This window comes from Typha latifolia, chromosome 12, assembly GCF_019914945.1.
Source record: "Typha latifolia isolate L0001 chromosome 12, TyphaL0001v2, whole genome shotgun sequence".
In the NCBI taxonomy this organism is placed as follows: domain Eukaryota; kingdom Viridiplantae; phylum Streptophyta; class Magnoliopsida; order Poales; family Typhaceae; genus Typha; species Typha latifolia.
This window is the reverse complement of record NC_133097.1, coordinates 4,495,622-4,505,340: the sequence shown is the minus strand read 5'-3', so window position 1 is coordinate 4,505,340 and position 9,719 is coordinate 4,495,622.

Below are 9,719 nucleotides of genomic sequence, written 5' to 3'. Positions count from 1 at the left end.
AAGATATCGTCTGCTAAGTAGACACACATTAGGGAGTACGTCTTTAGATTCGTGGATGGAGGCACGAGATCCATGATAATGGTGAAGGGTGGTGGACCGACAATGATGGGGTGGTACCGGTGAGTAAGTGGAGGTTGAAGGGTTACGTATGATGGAAGGGTTTAGGGCAAGGTGATAGATAGATAGATTGGAAGAAGGGGGAGGAGTGGGCTGCCTCTAAGGGACTAGGGTGAGTGGCCGGTCGAGGGGAGTTAGAAGCGGCATCGTCGGGGAACAAGAGAACGAGAGAGAGAAGAAAATGAAGGAGACAAGGGCAAAACCCAATTCATTCAATAAAGATTCCATGGTTGCCATCCACACCTTTAGAGGCTAACCAAATAATTCAAAAATGGTAATTATTAACCCTAAAATAATAGATTTTTGCCGATCACGTTCGAACATGCTCGAATGCACATTTTGTGTTCTCTGTATTTGCGAACCTGATATACACGTTCACAAACGCGTTCGAACGTGCCCATATCGCGTTCGAACACACATTTTGTGTTCTTTGTATTTGTGAACCTGATGTAGGTATTCGCAAGCGCGTTCGAACGTGACATACAAAAAAAACTTATTTTTCTATGAAATAAATACTAAAACAAGAATAAAAGACACCCCTAAAGTGTATCCATGCTCGAGACGTCATCAGTGAAGTCCAAATCGTATCATGGTGGTGATAGGTGGAGTGGATGTTAGGGTTATAAATGATAATGGAGATGAGGGTGGATGGGTGGTGTTGTTTAAGGGATAAAGACGAAAGGGAAGACGTGGTCGAGATCCCAAAGAAGAGGGAGGACTCGATAGACAAGGGAGATTAGAAGTTAGGAGAGACCTTGCCAACGATAGAGGTGGTAGGTTGGTGATGAGGGAGGAGGAAGATTAGGTATAGAGAAGATAGAGAGGCAAGAAACCAATATTCCAATAGCATAATGATTTTGGTTGCCATCCACACCTTTGTAGAGGCTAGCCAACAAGCCCTAATAATAATAATTAACCCTAATCCTAATGGAATCCCGCCGATCGCGTTTGAACGCGCCCGATCACGTTCGAACGCACAAAAATCATTCTCTGTCGATGTGGACGCAATGCAGGCGTTTGAACGCACCCAACCGCGTTCGAACACGCATTTTACGTTCTCTATTTTTGCGAACCAGATGCAGGCATTCGCAAGGGTGTTTGAATGCGACCCATTCCGTGTTCGAACATGACCTACAGGAATTTTATTTTAATAAAAATAAACAACTAATGTAATAAGAAAAGACTCTAATAAGGTGTATTAGCTCACCACGCTTCCTCCACCTTGCCCTCAAGGGGTAAAGTCAGGGAAACACTCCAAGATGTCCGTCTCTAACTCCCATGTAGCCTCATCAGATGGCTTGCCAAGCGACTCAACTAGAATCTCCATCCCTAATCTCGTACTATGACGTCGTCGGTGCCTAGCAAGTACTCGAACTGGCTCTGCGATCTCTGTCTCCTCCAATGGCTCTAGTAGAGCTAATCTAATGACCTCATGATCTCCAATGCGCTCTCTCAGCAATGAAACATGGAATATAGAATGCATTCTTGACCCCTTCGGCAGGTCCAAACTATATGCAACTGGACCGATACGCTCCAATATCTAAAACGGACCAAAGTAGTGATGTGCCAACTTTTAGTTTCTCATCAGATGCAAGGTCACTGGTCGATATGATTGTATCCTCACAAACACCCAACTACTAATGTCGAACTCCTGCTCATGATGGCTATGATAATAAACTTGCTTCATACGGTTTTGAGAAAGTTTAAGCTGGCTTCGCAACCTCCTCAATGTGGCGTCTGTCTCCATCAAAGTTAAGTCCACCTCCATCCGATCTGCAGATGTCACTGGATCATAAGCGTATAATGTCGGAGCCATGCACCCATATACCACCTCGAATGGAGTCATGCCAATGCTGCTATGGTAGGCGGTGTTGTAAAACCACTCCACCCACGGTAAGAACTCTAATCATCTTCTCGACATCTCTCCAATAAAACACCTCAAGTACTGCTCAATGCCTCGATTGACCATCTCGGTTTGGCCATCCGTCTATAGATGGTAGGTCAAACTAAAGTTCAATCGAGTCCCCATAATATGAAAAACTCCCTCTAGAAGTCTCTCATAAATATATGATCATAATTCGAGACAATCGTGCATGGCATGCCATGTAACCGAGCAACATCTCTCATAAAAAAATTTAGTACAGCTTCTATGCCAATTCCTGATGCATCACATTCTATAATGAACTCTTTGGTGAAGTCTAGTAGAGCTAGAATGGGCGTCGTTGTCCTTGCTGTTTTCAATTTTTCAAAAGCTATAGTGGTTTCATCCGTCCATCTAAATGAGTCCATCTTCAACAAAGAAGTGAGAGGTGTAGCGATCTCGCCATACCCGGCGATGAAGCGGCGATAATACCCGGTCAGCCCCAAGAATCCTCGCAATCCTATGGTAGTAGTAGGTATCGGCTAAGCGGTCATATATGCTACCTTTTTAGGATCCGCCACTATACCTTTCGCTAAGATGATGTGGCCTAAATACTCCACTTGTGGTACTTCCCATAGGCACTTAGATTTCTTGATCTTCAGCTGGTTTTGCTTCAACAAATTCAATACATCCTCCAAATGCTGCCAATGCTCCAATTCAGTCCTGCTATACACCAAAATATTGTCAAAGTACTAAGACATACTTTCACAGTAGAGGCTGAAAAATATTATTCATGAGGCCTTAAAAAGTAGCTAGAACATTGGTAAGACCAAAGGGCATCACTCAGAACTCGTAGTGCCCGTCCAAAATGCAGTTTTATGCACATCATGTGAACTCTAATTTGATGATACCCGGCCCTCAAGTCAAGCTTGCTGAATATGGTCGCCCCTACAAGCTCATCCAACAACTCCTTTATGGCTGGAATGGGATACTAATTCTTGACGGTGATAGCATTTAGTGCCTGATAGTCGACACAAAAATGCCATGTTCCATCCTTCTTTCGCACCAATAGCACGGGCGATGAGTAAGAGATATGACTTGGTTGTATGAGGCCTTATTTCAGCATCTCGGCTACCATCTTGGAGATAACTTTCTTTTGCACATGTGAATACCGATATGGTCACATTCGCTAGTGCAGCCCTAGGCACAATCTCTATGCGATGGTCCGCCGTTCACCTTGGTGGTAACTCATTTGGTTCCTCAAATAGTCCAGCAAATTTATCTAATAAATTAGACAACTTCATGGTAGTATCTGGACTCATTTGAGGCTCATCTCCTGCTGGTCCTAACTGAAGAAGATAGGTCAAATCACTTGCACCTGACAGCCCCCCCCGATCGATTGCATCGCAGGAATCGACGAAGATCGAATACCATCAAGCCGCACATCTTTGTTTCCTTGCTTAAATTTCATCCACATGCTTCGGAAATCAAAAGTGACGGGTCCCAAGCTTTGTAACCACTGAGTGTCAAGGACAATGTCCGCTCCTCACAGCACCAACGAATATAAGTCCACAATGATATCGTGTCCTTGCAGCCGTATACTGACCCGGCGACACAAGCTCTTCATCCAAAGCTTCGTGCCGTTTCCTATAGCAACATCAAACCATGCGGTCAATTCAATCTCCAAGCCCAATATCCTTACTAATCTCTCATCTAGAAAGTTGTGTGTACTCCTCGAATCAATGAGGATGTGCACACAATGCTTTCTAACGAGTCCATCCATCTGCAATGTCCTCGGTGCAAAAGTAACTGAATATGCATGCATTAATATTTCAGCTTTGACATCTTCCTCCGCGCCCTCCTCCATGGCCTCCTCATGGACCTCCTCTGAACACTCTCTATCTCCAACAACCTCATCGTCTTCCTTGAGATCGTCGATGAGCATCACACTCCTGATCGGTTTGGAACACCGAAGATTGGGGGTGAAACGTTCATCACATCGAAAGCAAAGGCCCTTCCCTCTTCGCTCCTCCACCTAGGCAAGTGTGAGAGTTTGAACGAGGGGTCTTGTGTCTCCTCTAATATCGGAAGAAGGTCTCAAAGGTGGTTGTGATCTAGTACTAGCAGCCACTATCCTTGAACCCACAGAAGTTCTAGCCGACGTTCTAAGTGCAAACCACCCATCTTGGTTGCCCCAACTCATTTTCGCTGCCATCTTGAGAGCCTTATGCTTTTGCACCATCCTCACGACCTTCTCAAAGGCCTCCTCAAGAGTGGTAGGACAAAGAGCACGAAAATCCGCCTATATCTCCTCCTGCAGCCCTGAAATAAACATGCTCATTAATGTCAATTCGGGCCAAGGTGGCTCACAACGACTACTAGCTCCTTCAAATTCTTCTTGGTACTCCAATACGGTCGTCCTCTAAACCACCTTGCTTAATATGGCAGCAAAATATTCATATGTCGCTGTCTCAAATCTACGTATAATCCTCCTACAAAAGTTAGGCCAACCGGTAAATCTTCTCCACCACCAATAACTAATCGATACTAATGCAATGTCGTTCCTTGGAGGTGAAAGCTTGCCATCTAGACCTTTGCGTCCTCCACTGTCCCTTGACAATCAAAGTATTATTCCAGTTGAAACACCCAATCCATTGGATTACCGCCTTGGAATTATGGAAAGTCCAAGCATGCGGTTCTCCCTCGAATAGCATTGTTGGGTTTACGAAAGATCCTTGGTTTAGGTCTGGTGCCGCACGCCTCTCAGGTTCCACCACCGCTAGTCTTAGATTTTGTATTGGAGGTGAGGGATGATGTGAAGGCATAGGTAAAAGAGGATCATTGACATTAAAATGTCACACCTAGACCTATAGGGTATCCGTTCGATATGGTCCCACCGTTGGTCCTTCTTGAGGCACCGATCTTTGAGGAGATGACGAAGCTGATCGATTCATGATATATTCCTTTAAAGCATTATGATCATTCTGCATTGCGTCAACTCTATGCAGCAATGTTTGGAACATGCCCCTAAGTTCATCCACCAAGCCCATGTTCACACCCATGGACATTGGTTAACTCGGTCCTGCCATGATCGCTCCAAAGGAATCGGCCTCACGGTTAGGGTTATCATGGATTGAGTCTTCTCTTATCGGTGTACTCTCCATTGGTCTCCTTATCTTTCTTGTTTTGTAGAGGTCTGAGGTTTGTCTGGCCTCGATACCACTAATATGTCACGAAACAATTCCTATAAGATTTGAATTTATTGCAGGAAATAGTCCACGCAATCGAGGGAAAATATTCACCAAATATTCTCCCATAGTCATAAAATTATGAAAGAATCGATCCGTAACTCCCTGATCTATGTTTTTTGTATTTACGCCCTTCGCAGATTCGAACAACAACTAGGATGAAAATATGATACAATGCGAATGGTGGTGGTGGTGATGAGTGGAGTGGATGTTAGGGTTATGGATGATAATGGAGATGAGGGTGGATAGGTGATATTGTTTAAGGGATAAAGATGAGTCAAAATCCCAAATAAGAGGGAGGACTCGACAAACGAGGGAGATTAGAAGTTAGGAGATACTTTGCCAATGGTAGAGGTGGTAGGTTGGTGAAGATGGAGGAGGGATATTAGGTATAGAGAAGATAGGGAGGCAAGAAATTAATATTCCAATAGCATAATCATTTTGGCTGCCATCCACACCTTTATAGAGGCTAGCCAACAAGCCCTAATAACAATAATTAACCCTAATCCTACTAGAATCCTGCCAATCGCGTTCGAATGCGCTCGATCGCGTTCGAACATGTCCGATCGCGTTTGAATGCACAAAACGCGTTCTCTATCGATGCAGACGTTCGAACATGCATTTTGTGTTCTCTATTTTTGTGAACCTGATGCAGGCACTTGCAAGGGTGTTCGAACGCGACTAATAGGAATTTTATTTTAATTAAAATAAAGAACTAATGTAATAAGAAAAGACTCTAATAAGGTGTATCAATCTCCTTCTAGACATATGGGTACCGATACGACCGAACATTGGCTAGTTCAGCCCCTGGGATAATATGGATTTGGTGGTCATGGTGGCGGGTCGGCGGTAGTCCTCAGGGCTTCTTGAAGAGGTCGATGAATTCCTACAGCAGCTCCTTCATGTCAATGGGTATTACATTTGATGGTGGATGTTCTGGTTTAGCAATAGCTATTTGCAAGAGTAGAGCTCGGTCCCCTACACATGGAAGTCCAAACAGCGGTTGCAATATTGGCCCTTACCGCGGCTGGTTTCCATCCAGCAGGACTCTCCGGTCATTCCTCCAAAATGTCAGTGTGAGGTTTATAAAATCAAATGTTACGGGCCCCAATCTTTGAAGCCATTGAGTCCCCAAGATGATGTCGGCACCCCGCAAATTCAATGGATAAAGATCTAATGTGAAAGTTTGGCCTTGCACCTTCAACTCCACACCTTCACAAATAAAATATGTCCGCAATGTGGTGCCATCTCCAATTGTCACATTGAACCCTTCCGTGGGTTCCAACTCGAGCCCAATCTTCCTAAGAAGCCTCTTGTCAATGAAGTTGTGGGTGGACTCGGTGTTGATCAAGATTCTCACTATGGTTTTTTTTACTACACCGTTCACCCACAAAGTCTTTGGCGCGGCTATCCCTGAATATGCGTGGAGGGAGATTTCAGCCATAATGTCTTCTACGGGATGCTCCTCCACTACTCCTTCTTGCTATCCAGCCACACTCTCATCTTCCGCTGCAATCGCATCCGCAACTTCTTCTAATCCATCTATTAGCATCACCGATCCCATCGGTTTGGCGCAGCGATGTTCAAGTACGAACTTTTCATCATAGCGAAAGCAAAGGCCTTTGGCTCTCGGCTCTTCCACTTGAGCAGGTGTGAGTGCTTGACTTGGACCTCTAGGTGCGTACTTCACATCATGGGAGGGCCTCAAGAGTGCCCGAGGAGGCACCATTGCAGCAGCAACCCTTGGTACGCCGGCTGCATTTCTTACCGCGATGGTAGGCCGAACTGGGTTGTGGCTATCTTGGCTTGTCCAGTTTTATTTGATGTGCATCCTCATTGCTCGATGCTTATCTTCCATTAATACCGCTTCCTCGAAGGCCTCCTTTAAGGCTCTAGGCCTTAAAACCCTCACGTCGGCTTGTATGTCTCCCTGCAGCCCCAAGATGAAAGTGCTGTGAAGTTGTTGATCAGTCCAAGGAGGTTGGCAGCGACTACTTATTTTCTTAAATTCTTCTTGGTATGCTCCAAACGTGGTCCTTTGTATAGTCTTTGAGAGAAAAGTATTGAAATCTTCATACCCCGACACTCCAAATCGCTGTGTGATATCGGTGCAGAAATCGGCCAAACTTTCAATCGTATCACGTGCATTGGCTGCCCGAAACCAATGAAGTGCTGCATCTTCAAGGTGGAAGCTCGCAAGTGTCACCTTATACTCTTCCGCTATACCTTGGTATGCAAAAATGATGGGCTCTAATACAAGATGATAGGTTCTATGCTACCAAAAATAGGCTCTGATACCAATGATAAGCTCTAATGCCAAATTAATAGGTTCTTGTACCAAAAGATCGGCTACGGAACAATTCCATTAAGATCTGAATTTATAGGAAAAGGTAGTCCACGCAACCATGGAAAAATGATCGTCAGATATTCCCCTATAGTCATAAAATTATGAAACAAAGTGGATTAGATTTATAACTTCCTGATCTACAACTTTTGTATTTACGCCCTTCGCAAATTCGAACTACACATGGGACGTAAGCACAGAATAACATGGGTGATGGTGGTCATGACGGGTGGAGTGGATGTTAAGGTTATGGATGGGTATGGAGATGAAGGGGGATGATGGATATAATTAAGGGATATAGACAAAGGGAACGAAGTGGTCGAGATCCCAAAGAAGAGGGATGGCTTGACAGTCGAGGGAGATTAGAAGTTAGGAGAAACCTTGCCAACGGTAGAGATTGAAGGATGGTGAAAAGGGAGAAGGGAGAGTCTAGAGAGAAGTTAAGAGGCAAAAAAGCAATAATGCAATAGCATAATGAATTTGGCTACCATCCACATATATATAGAGGCTAGCCAACAAATCCTAAAATAATAAGTAACCCTTATTCTAGAGGATTCCCGCCGATCACGTTCGAACGCACAAAAGACGTTCTTTGTATGTGTGAACGCAATGTAGGCGTTCGAACGCTTATTACGCGTTCTCTGTATTTGGGAATCTAATGCAGACATTCACAAGGGCGTTTGAACGCGACCCCTCCTATATTCGAACACGACCTACAAGAATTTTATTTTAATGAAAATAAATAACTAATGCAGTAAGAAAAGATCCTAACTAAATGTATTAGAAAAATTATTCCGCCGTATACAACCAATCGACCGGGTCGCCGCCTTTGAACTTTGGAAAGTCAAGATGCATGGTTCACCCATGAATACCATTGCCTCAGTCTGGATCATATCCAAGCCCTGAATGGTGGATGATTCCTCCTTTGGTTTATGTTAACCCAACACAGTTCTAGTTCATCTTGCTTCGCCTAAGGGTCTAGACCTCCAAGATGATCTCCATTTAGGTTTGCCCGATGGATGGGCTCACCTGCAACTTGGCCTGGCAGAATCATCCTTGCTGGCCTTTGTCCATAGGGTTGTGGCAGCATGGGTTCTTGCTGGTGAAGGTTCTAAACCAGTGGCGGTGGGTTCATGGTGGTAGACTCGTGTCAGGGAGTTATTAGTGCATTTTTGATCGCCATAGCTTCTCTTGTCGCTCGTATTTCCTGCATCATCTCTATCATCATCTGATTATTGATGGCCATCTGTTCAGAAAGAGATCCAATCATGGCTTGAATGTTGGGCTCTTCTGTATTCAGATTCGGTTGAGCGATTCCGCGGGTGGAAGTTCCTCTAGCCGTTTCCCTCTCCTCCATTGGGGAAATCTCATCCTCCTCATTTCGCCGTGCAGCCATGGCTCTTGTTGTCATCATAGGAAGTGCGTGTCCAATAAATGATGGCTCTGATCCACTTTTGATACGATCTCCCCTAGATTAAGGTTTGATCTATCCCATTTTTAGATCTGCACAGGATCTTGTACTGAACTTTAGAAGAGGATTCTTGGAAATACAGCTATCAGATTAACGTGAAATTTTGATAGGTCGTAGCCTGGTAAAGAGCTTTCGAAGAATAATTTTAGGTGAATCAGACAGCAGAATTTGGAGATATCTTCATATAAGTGGGCGGACATCACGGAGTCCGTTCTTTGGATCAATGGATGGGGGCACGGAACCTTAGGTAGATTATGGAGATGGTAGGCCTGCGGTAATGGGGTGGCACCGGTAATGAAGGTGGTGGTGAAAGGACTATGGATGGTGGAAAGGGTTAATGCAAAGGTAGAGAGATTTGAAGAAGGGGGAGGAGAGGGCCGCCCCTAAGGGACTAGGGTGAGTGGCCGGTCGAAGGAGGCTAGAGGCGGCAGAGCCGTGGGATGAGGGAATGAGAGAGAAGGAGAAGAAGAAGAAGATTAGGGCAAAAACTCAATTCTTTGATAATCCCCTATTTGGTTGCCATCCACACCTTAAGAGGCTAACCGAACAATTCAAAAATGGCACTTATTAACACTAGAAATAATGGATTTCCGCCGACCGCGTTCGAATGGGGTCGAATGCGTTCAAACGTACCAAATGCATTCTCTGTATTTGTGAACGCCTACAAGCGTTTACAAG